Raw genomic sequence first — 15,493 nt, forward strand, 5'->3', positions numbered from 1 at the left:
GATTTCAAAACGAAGCAAGCTGAGACTGACCGCATTGTTAAGGTCCTGAAGGAAAAAAGGAAATTAAATTCCCACTTGGTAAATCATAGGTGAAATGTTCTTTCCATCGTTGAATAACCTTTGTGTTGTTTGTTCATGTAATCGATCAAACCATTTGTTTTAGAGATCATGTAATAATTGTTTTTTGTTTTTGGTTTGTAATTTTATTTGAGCACAAGTCTGTATTAATTGATAAGACTCGGAGACATTTCATTTTGATTGTTGTGCCAGACCTACAAATATGCCAATCGAGCTGAATGTGCATTCAGCAATAATAGTAGTATAGATGGACCATAAGTGGCATGCATCGGAAAGGGCCAAGATGTTGTACTAGCTTCGCTAAAAAAGGATGCTCTTCTAGCAAAAAAAATACAGCGGCCTGGCTTATGTATGTTAGTTGATATTATTGATCCATATCTATAAGTGTTTATATGTCTGTTAGTTTTGTACATTCTTGGTTGATTGACTCGTATTTGAATCTTGATACATCGCTTGTGTACATATCTAAATGGGAGTACACATTATGCTGCGTGTGACATTTGAGTTGGACATAAAGTGTTCCAAATATTCGAATTCACCTTAAACTGGATTCTAGCTTCTGAATTCGAGTATCGGCATTTGTAAATCATATTCATATATGACAGTGGAATACATCTTTGTCGTGCTTTTGAAGATATATAAAAACACATAGAATGATTTATAAAGATTCGTATAGGAATACAAAATGGATTCGAATTTAGTTGCCAGGGTAAGCGTGGACGCTTATTGTCCCAAAATTCGAAAGAAGCGGCAAAATGTCCACTCCCACGTCGGCTGCCCGAAGCCAAGTGTTTGGGAGATGGAAATTACTGTCTACCCCTTACACGGACAATCCATCGGCCCGATTTCCACTGCTCTCAATAGGGGTAGGTTAGTAACTTCAATTAGACGTGACACGACCGCCTCTGAGCCCATTCCGACACGGTGGGCGCCAAACATGGGCGGCAAAACACATTTGATTCAAGCTCGTCCGAAAGACCTCTGTTTCTCCCTCCATTTCCCCATTCATACACGGTGGGCGGCAAAACAAACTCGACTCGGCCGAAATCGATGTAGGCAAATATTTTCAATAGGGGCAGGTTTGTAACTTCACTCAGACGTGACACAACCGCCCTACCTGTCAGCCCCGTTCATACACCGTGGGCGCCAACCATGGGCGCCAAAACACCCTCTCCTCGCCAGAAATCGCTCTGGGCAAATATTGGCGAGATGCGAGATTACCGTCCTATCCCCAACCGATGGGACGTCCAAATTTTAAACGGGGGCTAAGTTCGTAACTTTCCCATATTTCAGACAGGCGCGTCCCAAAAACATGGTTCCCCGTACCTCTCCCTCCATTTTCCCATTCATACACCGTCCGCGCTAGAACACCATCCCCACACCAGCCTCCTCCGTCCGCCACCCCATCCATCGCCGCCGTCCTCCACCCCATCCATCGCCACCGTCCTCCACCATGCCGGAGCGCCTACCAAGACCGCGTCGTCCACTGCTAGAGATGGACGTTTCTCATCCACGGCGACGGACCAAGAGCCTTGCATCGCGTCCTCTCGCTTCATCGGCGCCGTCGTCCTCTTTGTCGGGGCCGCTCACACGACCTTCTCTTCCACCGCAACGGGACTTATCCCCCGATGCACCCGTCTACCGTCGCAGATCTGCTTCAACGCCACCGACAGCCATCGCACCCCGATGCCTACACGGCGCCGCAAGAGAGGTGGTACTTCATATCTCCTCAACTTTTTGATCTCAACCAGAAAATAGATCGTAACTTGGTTACTGTACTTTCTTTTCAGCTCTTAGAATTTAGTTCTTAGTTCGAAGCAAACAATGGATGCTAAATAGCATTTCTCTGGTTTGCAGCTTTAAATCTGCCATGGCACAGTCATAATAGGGTTTAATTGATCATGCTTAGGGTTTAATTGATCATGTTGGTTCCTGGTGGTTTCTTTAATAGAAATCGGAGGGGAAACCCTCTTTTGGTCAAAAAAATGCTAGCAGAAGAACACTCGGGTGTGTGTATCTCTACAGGGTGCCCACGGTGGGCCGTGGCCCACCCTGGGATGTTGGGTCGGCCCAGGCCCCGATTCCCCTCTGTTCTGCTGCGCGCTTCCGATCTCTACTCGCCCCCAGCTGCCTGCCTCGCCGGCGACTTGCCGTCCCCGGACGGCATGACTCTAGGAGGAGACGCCGGACTAACAGGAGGTCAGGAGCCGCTCACCCAACAGCGTCACCGCTGCCCGGGCACGCCGCCTTGCCTACCTTCCCAGCCCGTTCAGGGCTCAGGCGTGCAGAACCCACTAAGCCAACCCAATTTATCCTGAGATACGTCCTCAACACTCAGCAGCCACTCCTCATCACCCATTTTCTAATTGATTCATTACTCATTAGGTAGGACTGTCATTAGGGTTTGTTGTGTGCTGAGTGCTACCTACACGTAATGGTTAAGATGTATTTTGAGTAATCTGTAGTACCTGTAAAGTTCACAGGGTTTCAAAATTCCGGCCCTAGGAACAGACACTAGTCATTTTGGATTGTTGGTCGTAGTGACATTGACCCAGATTACTACTGCAGGCCAGGTTTGTTGACAATTTTACTTGTCTTTCTTACTCATTCGATATGATATCCAATTATTCACGTCGATTAGTTGCAAACAATAAGTGCTAGACAAACTTCTTGATTCAGATTTTGGACGGTCTCTTACTGCAGTTACAATTCTGCATACTTGTCCTAGTAAGCTCACAAGTAAATGATTGATTCACTACATCTATGCTTGCCTTGTCATATTTGTTGTCAATATTCTTTTAGGGTGGACCACCCTGTTTCAAAATACTGGAACCGTAGACATGAGTGAATAGTATTTCTCTGTGTGATCTCTTCCATCATGTGTGGGCAACGAACACTGCATTGTATAGAAAGAAAGTGTCATTTCCAGCTTTTCTCAATATTCTTTTAGGGTGGACCACCCTGTTTCAAAATACTGGAACCGTAGACATGAGTGAATAGTATTTCTCTGTGTGATCTCTTCCATCATGTGTGGGCAACGAACACTGCATTGTATAGAAAGAAAGTGTCATTTCCAGCTTTTACATAGACTACAATCTTTTACATGGAATACAATCTGCCTACTTGCTATGTGTCGCACTACCAGCACTCCACCCTTGAAGCTAAACATTATGCCACTCATAATTCCTTAGTTTATTTGTTCAAATACGAATTTGATATGATTCTAATGTTCCTACTTCAGTTTTGAAATGTGTGTCTGCCTGTTATAGAGACATAAGAGGTTTGTATTTCTGTGTGGTCTGGTCAGCACGGTTGGGGGGTGAACTTTGCATATGCAGGGGTTTATAGGGAGACACTCTTCGAGTTGAATCCGCAATGCATTCCATAGATAATCTGACTACTTTTTATGTTTTCATGAATCTCAGATTCTGAACAGCATCATAATGATTATGAGCTTGCGCGCATGAAAAGAATAAAGCAGAACAATGCCATGGCTGTCAAACTTGGCATTAAGGGACTGAAATCAAGTCTGGATGCAATGCAATGCAAACGCTCTCCACCTACAGATTCATGCTCAGAATATGATCCTAACAGTGATTCTGAGCTAGAGGGAGACCTAAGTCAATGTAGCTCCCTAGTGGAGGAGTCAGAGGCAGATGCCCTATCTTATTCACCCATCAAGGTGCTTGCTCTAACTTTCCAAGGTTATATTGGTCGCACATATCTTGCAACTGATGCTTTGCATTGCTTCTACTTTGTTGCACTGCCATTAGCTTAGTTTACACATCGTGTATGTGAATACGCCCTGCCTATCCATTTTCAGTACATATTCCATCTGTCATCATACCATATTTATCCATTGAAATGTTGTTCTTGTGTATCAGACGTTCAAAAGGAAGAGGGCGATTGCTGATCGCGGAGGAGCACGAGCAAAGTATTTGGAAAAGGTAGTGACACCTGATAAATCAAATAGCCCATTAGGTGTAGTTGCAATATCACCTGACCCACAAAACACCCCAACTCTAGCAGACTCTAGCCCTACTACACTGGTCATTTCTGATGCCCCAACTCAGCAGACCCCAACTGCAGCAAACAGTATGATGATGCCAGTTGACATAGCACCAGCTCTACGACGCAAAACCCCCATTCCAGCAAAGAGTACACCAAATCCAGTTGCCAAATCCCTTTTCGAACCAGAGAGAGCCCCAATTGCAGCAAATAGGACCCCTGTTCCATTTCTTCCCAGTTTAGAAGACGAAGCTTATATTGTTGTCAGGAACTTTGTGCGCATCTTTCCTTCATGGAAAGATTATACCGCAGACACAGAACAATTTCCAGTCTTCCTCCGCAACTTACGCGTAAGTAATGTACTAATGTTATTCATGGTAATTACTGCATATGTTTCTGCTGACAGAAGACACAAGATTTCATTCTTTTAAATAGGCGAGGACCAAACTGGATTGTCAAGACGAGCAAGGGTTGGTTGCGCTTTTCAAGCACTCGTTGATGAAGTATCGTTCCTACCTGAGGCAAGCGCACTTCGATGGCAAGCCTCTAAACGAAATTTCTGTAAAGTCTCCGGTGCTACATTTATCAGACAGTGACTGGAATAATCTTGTTACACATTGGTCTCGTCTGCAGCGTAAGGTACTGTCTATGATATCACATCACAATTTGAACTACATTTCTGCATTTGCCTTAACGTCTCACTTGTACGAAAACTGTTAGCAGAAGAACACTCATTCTCAAGGGACCACAGAATCTCGCAACTATACTGCACACTGCATTGCTCTTGTGAGTACCTCTTGCCCTGTATGACCATACTTACTTTCATAGCTGTTTGATTATGTAGCATCACTGCACATGTTAGCCTCGTTATCGTCCATTTGGTGGACATTATAAGATCCGTATGGACTCTTACATAAATTTAGAATCAACCCAATGCTTTTGAAGAGGTTTAGCTCTGCAGTCCTCTTGTAAGGACTGAACGTCGTCTATCACTGTACTTACATTAACAGCTACTCCCTCCGTCCCATAATATAAGAACGTTTTGTACAGTACACCAGTGTTCAAAACACTCTTGTATTATGGGAAGAGGGATTGGTTCATTGTGTAGCATTCTGCATCTTATCTCCCTCGCCCACCATTTACTAAAAAATATCAGATCTATATTTAATCTTACCAAAAAGTTGAATACACAGACAATGCCAGTGCAGAAGTGTAGCCCATTGCTCTTGTCAGTACATTTTGTCCTGTAACGCTTGTACTTCCAGGGATTGGTAGTTGATTATGTAGCATCAATCTGCATCTTATCTTCATTATCCTCTATCCCTTCCAGTATTATCATATCTATAATTACTCTCTACAAAATGTAGAGTACAGGCAATGCTTATGAAGAAGATTTGTGCTGAAATTCTTGAGTTATCCTTCCCTTGACATGGAGAAGGGCATTATAAAGCCGGTGTTAACTGTTAATGTAAGTCAGTCCTTCTAAAGCCTTTATCCTCAACTGCTGTTTAATTTGCTCATACTCCCTATCGTTTACTGCTGTTTAGTTTGCTGTTTCTATCAAAATGCATGTTCGCAAGAACCGTAAGTTCCAAGTTTTACTTGTAAAACCAAATTCCTTATTCATACCATGCACATTACTCAATACTCCCTATATGTATGCTTGTTTTTGTGGATCTATAATCCAGTGTGTGGTGAAGCAGCCCACATTTGCACCTTGTCATCTCCTGTTTTATCTTACTGATGTGGCTGATGATATGAACAACATGCCATGCACATTAACCAAAATAGATACAATGATTGTCTTTGCCCTTCATCTATGCTTGTTATGTTGACATGGTAATCCAGTAGTGTGGTGAAGCTCCCCGCATTATGAACAATGCCAAATTATGCTATTGATATTTTGAACTTACTCTTTATTTTCTAATTTGAAATTGGATGGAATTGACAGCACAGTTATCATCTTTGTTTATACACGTGCAAAACCTGTCATCTCTCTGCTTGTTTCAGGGTGATATGCCTGATGGCATGCACAAGTCTGCTGAAGGCTGTGAGACAAACCCAACATATATTGCAGCAAAGAAGGCAAAACATCTTGAAGATAGCGAGACAACCCCAAAGTCTTGTCTTGATGCAGTGTTCAAGTTACTTGAGACTAGCAGTCAGACAAGCTCACAGAATTCGCTGTCTGAATCAGTTCGACTTCTTCAGTCCCAAGTTCTAGCAGAAAGGCATTCTGCAACTCAACTTCGACTTGAAGTCCTATCTCTAAGAAAGATTGCGGAGAACACCAATGAGAACCTCATTGCTAAACAGCTACACCTGGAAGCTATGACCGACATGCTAGGCTGGTCTCACAGCCTTGCTCAGCAGCTTGCGCAGCAGTTCCCGCGCAATCCTAACCTTTCTTGAACTGTCTTGGAAGTGGTCTCGGTTTAGTATTATTTTGTTACGCTGCAATGGTGCCCAGTTTTTGTAATCTGCTTCTTCGTTGCGCTTTATGATCACTGGTGGCGAACTTCGATGCTCTGTGGATGTAATATACCATAAATCCTTTATTGTATAGTGTAGGTTTATTCTAAGTTACTATGCCATAATTTCTTTATTGTATAGAGTAGGTTTGTTCTTAATTCCTACTAGTTAATGCCATCACTCGCTATCTGAAAAAATCTGATGTAGTCGACCGGGCCGAAACATTCGCCTCTAACGGGCCTGGTTTTTAGCGGGCCACAATTGGGCCGGCCTGCATCTTTCTTGGGCCCGAATGGCCATTGGGGCCTTCACACTTTGCGCCAGGCCCACAACTTACTCCGACCTATATTCGGCCCAAATTTTAGTTGGGCCTTTTGTGGACCTAGCGCTTAGTTTGGCCCATGTAGCGTTACGGCCCTGAAGAAACCATGGGCCTTTAGCAGGCCGAAATGCATGTTGGGCCTCTATTTTCACTAGTCATCGACGGGCCTTCAGCAGGCTGAAATGTAGACCGGGCCTTTTTTGCCCAGTTATATGACGGGCCGTTACCAGGCCAAAACATATCTCGGGCCTTAGTTGGCCCACTGATATCATGGGCCTTTAACAGGCCGAAAGCTTAGTACAGGCATCAACGGGCCGAATTATACGACAGGCCTTTAACATGCCCAAAGTCACGTTGGGCTGAACTGTTGCCACCTTTATCACGGGCCGTTAGTGGGCCGGATGTCGCGTCGGACCATATATGGCCCATGGGCAGCACGGGCCATTCCCAGGCCGAAAGACACACCAGGCTGAAATGGGCCCATGTCTACATCGGGCCTCTAACAGGCCAAAAGCCACTGGGCCATAATTGGGCCCAAATATTCAGCAAATAATTAACGGGCCAGATCTGGCTTCGGGCCGTAAATGGGCCTTTATTAAACAGGCCATTTTGGGCTGGCCCACTAGTACCTGAGTAAGTATTATGGGCCTTCGACTAGGCTGGCCTTTTTAACCTATATGGGCCTCTGTTGGGCCCTGCCACGTGTCGACGTATCATAGGCGCCTCCTTTCCAATGAATGGATGACATCTGTCCCAACGGTGAGCCAACACGTGTTTCCTCCGGCCAATGAGAATTTTACACGTGGAAAATCCTCATTGGTCCAGCCTGTTAGCGGGTTATCAGATCCAAAAGCGGACCCGATAGCTTAACGGCGACCCATTACGGTGGATGCCACGTGTCGGTCACACTTGACGAAAGCACTTCCATGACGCAGCATTGATCGTCATAGAAGTGGTCACTTCCGTGATGATAATTTTGGTAATGTCATGGAACACTTCTACGACAGCACAGGTATGACTATCTTGATTCTATCATAAAATCGTCATGGATGTACATGCATGACAGAAAACATGACCTACTATGACAAACACGTATCATCATGTAATGTATTTTTTTTGTAGTGACGGGTCATCCAAAAGAACCGTTTGCATTGAAGAGATGCACAAATCCTGCTCGCACTTTGCATCATGTCGTCTCGGGATCGACGGGCGGGGCGCGGGAGGACAGCAGCTGGCGGCGCTGAGAGGTAGCGTTCGACGGCGGCGTCCCATGCCGCTGAGGGGGGCACACACATGGAGAGGAAGGCGGGCGGCCTTGGAAGTCAAAGGGCTCGCTTCCTAGTGAGCCTGCGTAGCGTACAGCTCGCACGCTTCCCGGTGAGCCTGCGCATTCGAGGACAGCTTGCACGCCTCTCGGTCAGGCTGCGCACCGGACTGCGCTCGCACGCATCCCGTTCAGTCAAGGTCAAGCAGTTGTCCGCACGGCACCTCCTATAGCCATTAAAACCAAGACACGTGGCGTCACGTGAATGGTTAACACAACGCACACGGTTTGAATTATACAAATGTTTGAGATATTAAAGTGGCGGCTATTTTTTCAAAATGCCTTTGTTGGCTGTCATTATTCGAGTGCACCTTCTCTCAAAATGGACACGAAAAATACCACAGCATGTCGGATGCCATTCCATGATAGCATGCCAAGTTTCATGAATTTCAGACGAGTTTTGGATTTACTTCAATTTAAAAATAAAGTATCTCAACATTTTGCCGGCAATCAACGGTACTCTGGTGTTTGAAATTCATTCCCATTTCTTGCATGGGACCTAAGCATGCACCCAAGGACACAGTTTTGATTTTTGAACCAATTTATATGCACTGGAGCATGTGCATATAGTTCAAATTTGAATTATGCACATAAATGTCCAAATGAACCCCGAAAAATCACAAAAATTGACACAACACTCCTGTTGTTCTATGTTGACACGAGAATTTTTTTGAAAGCAATAAGAGGTAATGGATATCGTTTCGTCCCCAAAGGTGGGATGTTCCCTACCGAAACCATCATGCTTGTTGTGAGAAGCTCTCGTTTGTGAGAAGCATATACCCAAACCTGCCCCAAATGGGACAAAAATTTTACCACGGCATGTCGGGTGCCATTCCATGATAGCATGCCAAGTTTCATGAATTTTAGACGAGTTATGGATTTACTAGAATTTAAAAACTAGGTATCTCAATGTTTTGCCGGCAATCAACGGTGCCCTGGTGTTTGAAATTCATTACCATTTCTTGCATGGGACCTAAGCATGCACCCAAGGACAAAGATTTGATTTTTCAACCAATTTATATGCACTAGAGCATGTGCATGTAGTTCAAATTTGAATTATGCACATAAATGCATTGAAAACTCAGTTAATGCAGAAAAATGTCCAAACGAACCCCAAAAAATCACAAAAAATTGACACAACACTCCTGTTGTTCTATGTTGACAAGAGAATTTTTTTGAAAGAATAACAGGCAATGGATATCGTTTCGTCCCCAAAGGTGGGACGTTCCCTACCGAAACCATCATGCTTGTTGTGAGAAGCTCTGGTTTGTGAGAAGCATATACCCAAACCTGCCCCAAATGGGACAAATTTTTTACCACGGCATGTTGATGCCGCTCCATGATAGCATGCCAAGTTTCATGAATTTCAAACGAGTTTTGGATTTACTAGAATTTAATAACCAGGTATCTCAATGTTTTGCCGGCAATCAACGGTGCCCTGGTGTTTGAAATTCATTCCCATTTCTTGCATGGGACCTAAGCATGCACCCAAGGACACATATTTGATTTTTCAACCAATTTATATGCACTGGAGCATGTGCATGTAGTTCAAATTTGAATTATGCACATAAATGCACTGAAAACTCAGTTAGTGCATAAAAATGTCCAAACGAACCCTAAAAAATCACAAAAATGGACACAACACTGCTGTTGTACTATGTTGACACGAGATTTTTTTTGAAAGCAATAAGAGGCAATGGATATCGTTTCGTCCCCAATTTTTTTGAGAAGCTCTTGTTTGTGAGAAGCATATACCCAAACCTGCCCCAAAATGGGACAAAAGTTTTACCACAGCATGTTGATGCCGCTCCATGATAACATGCCAAGTTTCACGAATTTCAGACGAGTTCTGGATTTACTAGAATTTAAAAACCAGGTATCTCAATGTTTGTGGCCGAGTGACGTTGCCAGGGTGTTTGACATTCATTCCCATTTCTTGCATGGGACATAAGCAGGCAACCAAGGACATAGATTTGAATTTTCAACTAATTTATATGCATTAGAGCATGTGCCTGTAGTTCAAATTTGAATTATGCACATGAATGCATAGAAAACTCAGTTAATGTATAAAAATGTCCAAGCGATCCCCGAAAAATCCCAAAAATTGACACAACATTCCTGTTGTTCTATGTTGACACTAGGAAAAAATTTGAAATTGAGAAGAGGCAACAGATATCGTTTCGTCCAGAAAGGTGAAACGTTCCCTACCGAAGCCATCACACTTGTTGTGAGAAGCTCTGGTTTATGAGAAGCTTATACCCAAACCTGCCCCAAATGGGACAAAAATTTTACCACGGCATGTTGATGCCGCTCCATGATAGCATGTCAAGTTTCATGAATTTCGGACGAATTTTGGATTTACTAGAATTACAAAAGCAAGTACGTTGACGTTTGCCGGAGAGCCACGGTGCCGTGGTGTTCGAATTTCATCCCCATTTCTTGCATGGGACATAAGCATAAACCCATGGACACATATATGATTTTACAACCCATGTTGGTGCACCGGAGCATGTGCATGTAGTTTAATTTTGAATTGTGCACCTGAAATGGCTAGAAAACCAATTAATGTACAAAATGTTCAAACGAACCCTGAACAATTCCAATTCTTTTACGACACACATATAGTTGCATGTTCACTGCAGATAAAAGGTCTAGCAATTCAAACACCGTCCATTGCCGCTGTGACCCCATTATGTAATTCAAATCAAGATGAAAAATCAAGTAGATCGCACACAGTTTATTATCACCAACCGTGTGAGATGCAGCACAAAATATCCTAGAGCACCGCCGGTGTATATATAGTACGCCTATGGCTTACGTGAGAAGGTGTGTCAGCTACAGTCCACAGCCGGCATCTCAAGCAGACTAGCTCGCTCCCAAATATCATTTCACTGTTCAATCATCGTCGGCGAAAGATGGGCACGTGGACCCGCGTCGTGAGGGCAACTTCGGTGGCCCACTCCGGTGAGAGCGCAGCCGCAATCTGCGACCGGGCGGCCAAGGCAGCCCAAACGGCCGCTGTTGCTTCTTCGGTGGCGGCAGCAACATGTGCCTCGGGGATAGCAACTGGCGAGAGCGGCACAGCAGCTGTCCATTCCACAACGGCGGCCTTAGCCCTGATGGAGGCTGCCCATGCCCAGCTCGTGGCGGTCACCGCACAAATCGAACGAAGCTTCTCCGACAATGGCCGGCAACCCACGACCAAAGAGTTGGCAATCGCCGAGAGCGTTCGAGCAGCCGTCCGTTCCTCCACTGCATACCTTGCGACGACGGAGCCGTCCAAGCCTAGATTGCGGCCGCCCACGCCCAGCTCATGGCGGCCTTTTCCAAAGAGATGGCGGACGCGGATGGCGAGATGCTTGCCGAGTATGGTGCGATGGATGCCATGGAGCCCCTTCCCCAGGAGACCGTCGGGCGTGAGCTGGACATGGAGGCGGCGACAGAGACCGACGAGCACCAGCCGTGGTACTAGTACTCTTTGTTTTGTTTAATAAAGAGCGTGGGTCCTTAATTTGTTAGAGTAATGTTTAGGTCAGCTAGCTCTGTTTAATTGCGGAACTTGCTCAATTAAGAAGTGTGGGTGTGCTGTAGTCTCCTTTGTGTACCCTAATTATGCAATGACATGGATGACCACTGTAACCATGGAAATTTGAACCAAAATTTTTGGCGTTCAAACTCATCACACACGGGTTAAGCTATCTGAATCGTTTGTGATTTTCACATATCGTACACACTTCAGAATAAGGGACCGTGTCTGATGACACTTTGTGCACCAGTTTTTTTGCTGAAGCGATTCCAAATTTTTGGCTTCCGCGGAAATATCTACCTCCCCGCCCCTCCCCCTTACCAAAAGCCACATTTCCCCTGTTTCCGCCTTCCTTTCCAAGTTGAAACCTTAACTCCTTGCTTGCAGCGCCGCCTCCTTGCGGGCGACACTCCTTCACGCTGCTCGGCCTCGTCTATCCAGGCAGGCAATCCACACCCGACCCCCATCCTCCTCCTCCTTCCACATCCCACATGCCCCGATCGCCGGCGCGAGCGCGACACCTTCCACCCAAATCACCAACCCCTCCACCAAATAAGCGCCGCCCTAAGCCATGGTGCACGCAGTTTAGCCAGGATCTCAAGGAGCAGTTGGCAGCGGAGAAGCAAATCGCGGCCGCACGCGCGGATGAGTTCGCGATGGCTTCCTTTCGTATCGACCCCAGATCTTGGAGGAGCACCTTGCCATTTGCTAGCTATGCCGGTTAAGCATGCTAAGTTTACCCGTTGCGTGTGCTGCTCCTGCCTTTCCTTCACAAATTCTAGTGAATTGTGCTATCTAATTTTACCATGCAATCTGTTGCTCTAGTGTATATGTTCTATATGTCGTGTAGTGTGGTGCTCACTTATTAACTGTTTTGTTAATTCGTTGTCGTCTTCAGTCAACTGTTTGGTTCAATTCTGCAAATGGGATGTTCAATTCTTCAGGCTGCAATTTTGTATTGTCTTCCATGTGAGAAATAAATCAAATTTATCTTTACAAAATACATGAGAAATGAATACAATTGCTATATTTCCAAGTTGTCAAGCATGCTTGGTTTGGTCATACATTGTTCAATGTGGTGCTCAGTTAACATTTGGTTCATTTGTGTTGTGGTGTTTAGTTAACTGTTTGGTTCAATTCTGCAATGCGATGTTCAATAGTTGTGGGTGCATTCTGTTATTGTATACCATGTGAGGAATAAATTGAATTTGGATGTAGTAAATACATGAGAAACAAATACAATTGCTATATTTCCAAGTTGTTAAGCATGCTTGGTTTGGTTAACTGTCTGATCTTCTATTAGGAGTATGTTATATTGTGCAATGTGGTGCTCAGTTAATGTTTGGTTCATTTGTTGTGGTGTTTAGTTAATTGATTGGTTCAATTCTGCAATGCGATGTCCAATTGTCGTGGGTAGAATTTTGTATTATTGTGCATGTGAGGAATAAACCGAATTTGGCTGCACTTAATACATGAGAAACATATACAAGTGCTAGTTTTCCTAGTTCTTAATCATGCTTGGTTTGGATAAATGGGTTTCCATGTGGCTTGAATTAATCTGATGAATCTGCAATGTGCTTATTTTTCATCAACATATTTTACTGATAGCATGCGAACCATTACTTAACCTGATGACTAACTACCTTATATGTGTTGCAGGGAAACAATGGGAAGCACTGAGGTTTACAATCGAGGTTAGCACGTGCATGGTCCGTTGTCTAATAGCACATTATTGTGCAATTGCAGGAACCATTCTAATATTTAGGTTTTTAACAATTTGGTCTTGCACATGTAGGTCCTGCTGTCAGAGGTTTTGACCCACTGTTCGACCCTTTTTGCATATGGGGAAATGAGTTGTCCATGAATATCAATCAAATCAAGAAACTCAGAAAGATTGTTAGGATAAAGAAATTAGCGACAAAAAACAACAAGATCTTTGTCTGCACAATGAAGAAGACATCAGTTCACTACAAGATGGTACTAACTATTATACCTTGCCTTTTTGTATTCCTTTGCCCCATTTTCCAATATATGGAAGATATTTATGCACATCCTTGTTTTCAGGCCTTTCCAAAGCAGTTCACTGATGATTACCTCTCAAACCACCTCTATGGTCAGGAGGCGAGGAAGGTTTTCATACAACAACCAAGGTTCAATATTGAAGTGTTCCTGAAGAGGACGAAGAACGGACCGTCAATCATCCACAGGCACTGGCCTAAAGTTGTAAAGACCTTCAACATGAATGAAGGCTCAATATTCGCCTTCCGCTTCAGCAGTTTTCCAGATGAGATGCATCTGTCTATATACCGTCTATGATGCTAATTTCGAAAGGTTCTAGATGTTGCACGTGAAACTTGGGGTTGTTGCAGCTGTATAATGGGGTAGCTGAGTGCTGAAGCTATATCATGTTGTACTCTGATGTATTTCAATTATGAAATTCTCCTTCCTTAATATGGAAATGAAATATATTATGTGCTTAATATGAATGTCAATTAGATTAATAAATGGATTATTAATAATAGGGCAATTAGCGTGCTAATGGCGAATTAGCCTGCTAATTGGGTTTTGCTATTGCAGACGGTTATTGAAAAAAATACCGTGGGCGATGACCTCAGGCAACGCACACAGTTTGTAGGAATAAACCGTATTGGATCAATGAACAATCACACACGACTTTCTCTTGAAAACTATTTGCGTTAGGCCACCTTGCGCAAACGTTTACCACATAAAAGCTGTGTGTGATGGACAGCCTTTGCCACACAGTTTCTTCTACGGACTGTGTGTCATGCATTCAATAACGCAAACGATTTAATGGGAAAAATTGTGTGTGATGTACCTGTGAACAGAAACGTTTTCCTTCTAGCGACTGTGTGTGATGTACATACGAACGGAAACGTTTAGCGGGGACTGACTGTGTGGGATGTACTTGTAACCGGAAACAATTTTGCCTGTATAATTGTATTTTTTAGCTCTACTGTATGTATTTCCGTATTTGAGCGCTCGCCGGTCGCACACAACCTCATTTTTCCGAGCGTGTGTGCCAGGAGGGCATATCCCCGACGGTTTTTGGGTTGTGTGGGAAGGACCCCCTATCACCCAGACTCACTAGGCGACGGTTCCAAATGACATCGCGGAAAGGGGTTAAAAACCGTTTGTATAGCACCGACGCGTACTAGTGCAGGCACACAAAAAGGATATTTATTAGAAGTTTTAAGAGGTGGCACATGCAAATTTACTTAGGACGGCAGGGTAATACCGTATATAGGTAGGTATGGTGGACTCATCTGGAATAACTTTTGGGTTCAAGGTTTTTGATGTACAAGCAGAATTCCCACTTAGTACAAGCGAAGGCTAGCAATTAGATTGAGAAGCGGCCAACTAGAGAGCAACAACGGTCATAAACATGCGTTATGCATAAGTAACATTGGACACTGGCATGAGTAGAATATGAACACCATGAACATAAATATCATAGAGGCTATGTTGGTTTTGATTCAACTACATGCATGAACATGTGCCAAGTCAAGCCACTCGGACATTCAGAGGAGGATACCATATCATCATACTACATCACAATCATTTAACGCAATGTTGATATCCAAGATAAATCATTATCCACTCCCAGCTACTTATGCATGGCATGAGAAACTATAATCTCTAATTGTCATTGCAAACATGTTTAATCATAATGGGATGAATCATGGATACTAGGTTAAACATATTTACACAAACAGAACAAGTCGAGTTCATACCCGTTTCTCTT

This window comes from Triticum aestivum, chromosome 3D, assembly GCF_018294505.1.
Source record: "Triticum aestivum cultivar Chinese Spring chromosome 3D, IWGSC CS RefSeq v2.1, whole genome shotgun sequence".
Taxonomy (NCBI): Eukaryota; Viridiplantae; Streptophyta; class Magnoliopsida; order Poales; family Poaceae; genus Triticum; species Triticum aestivum.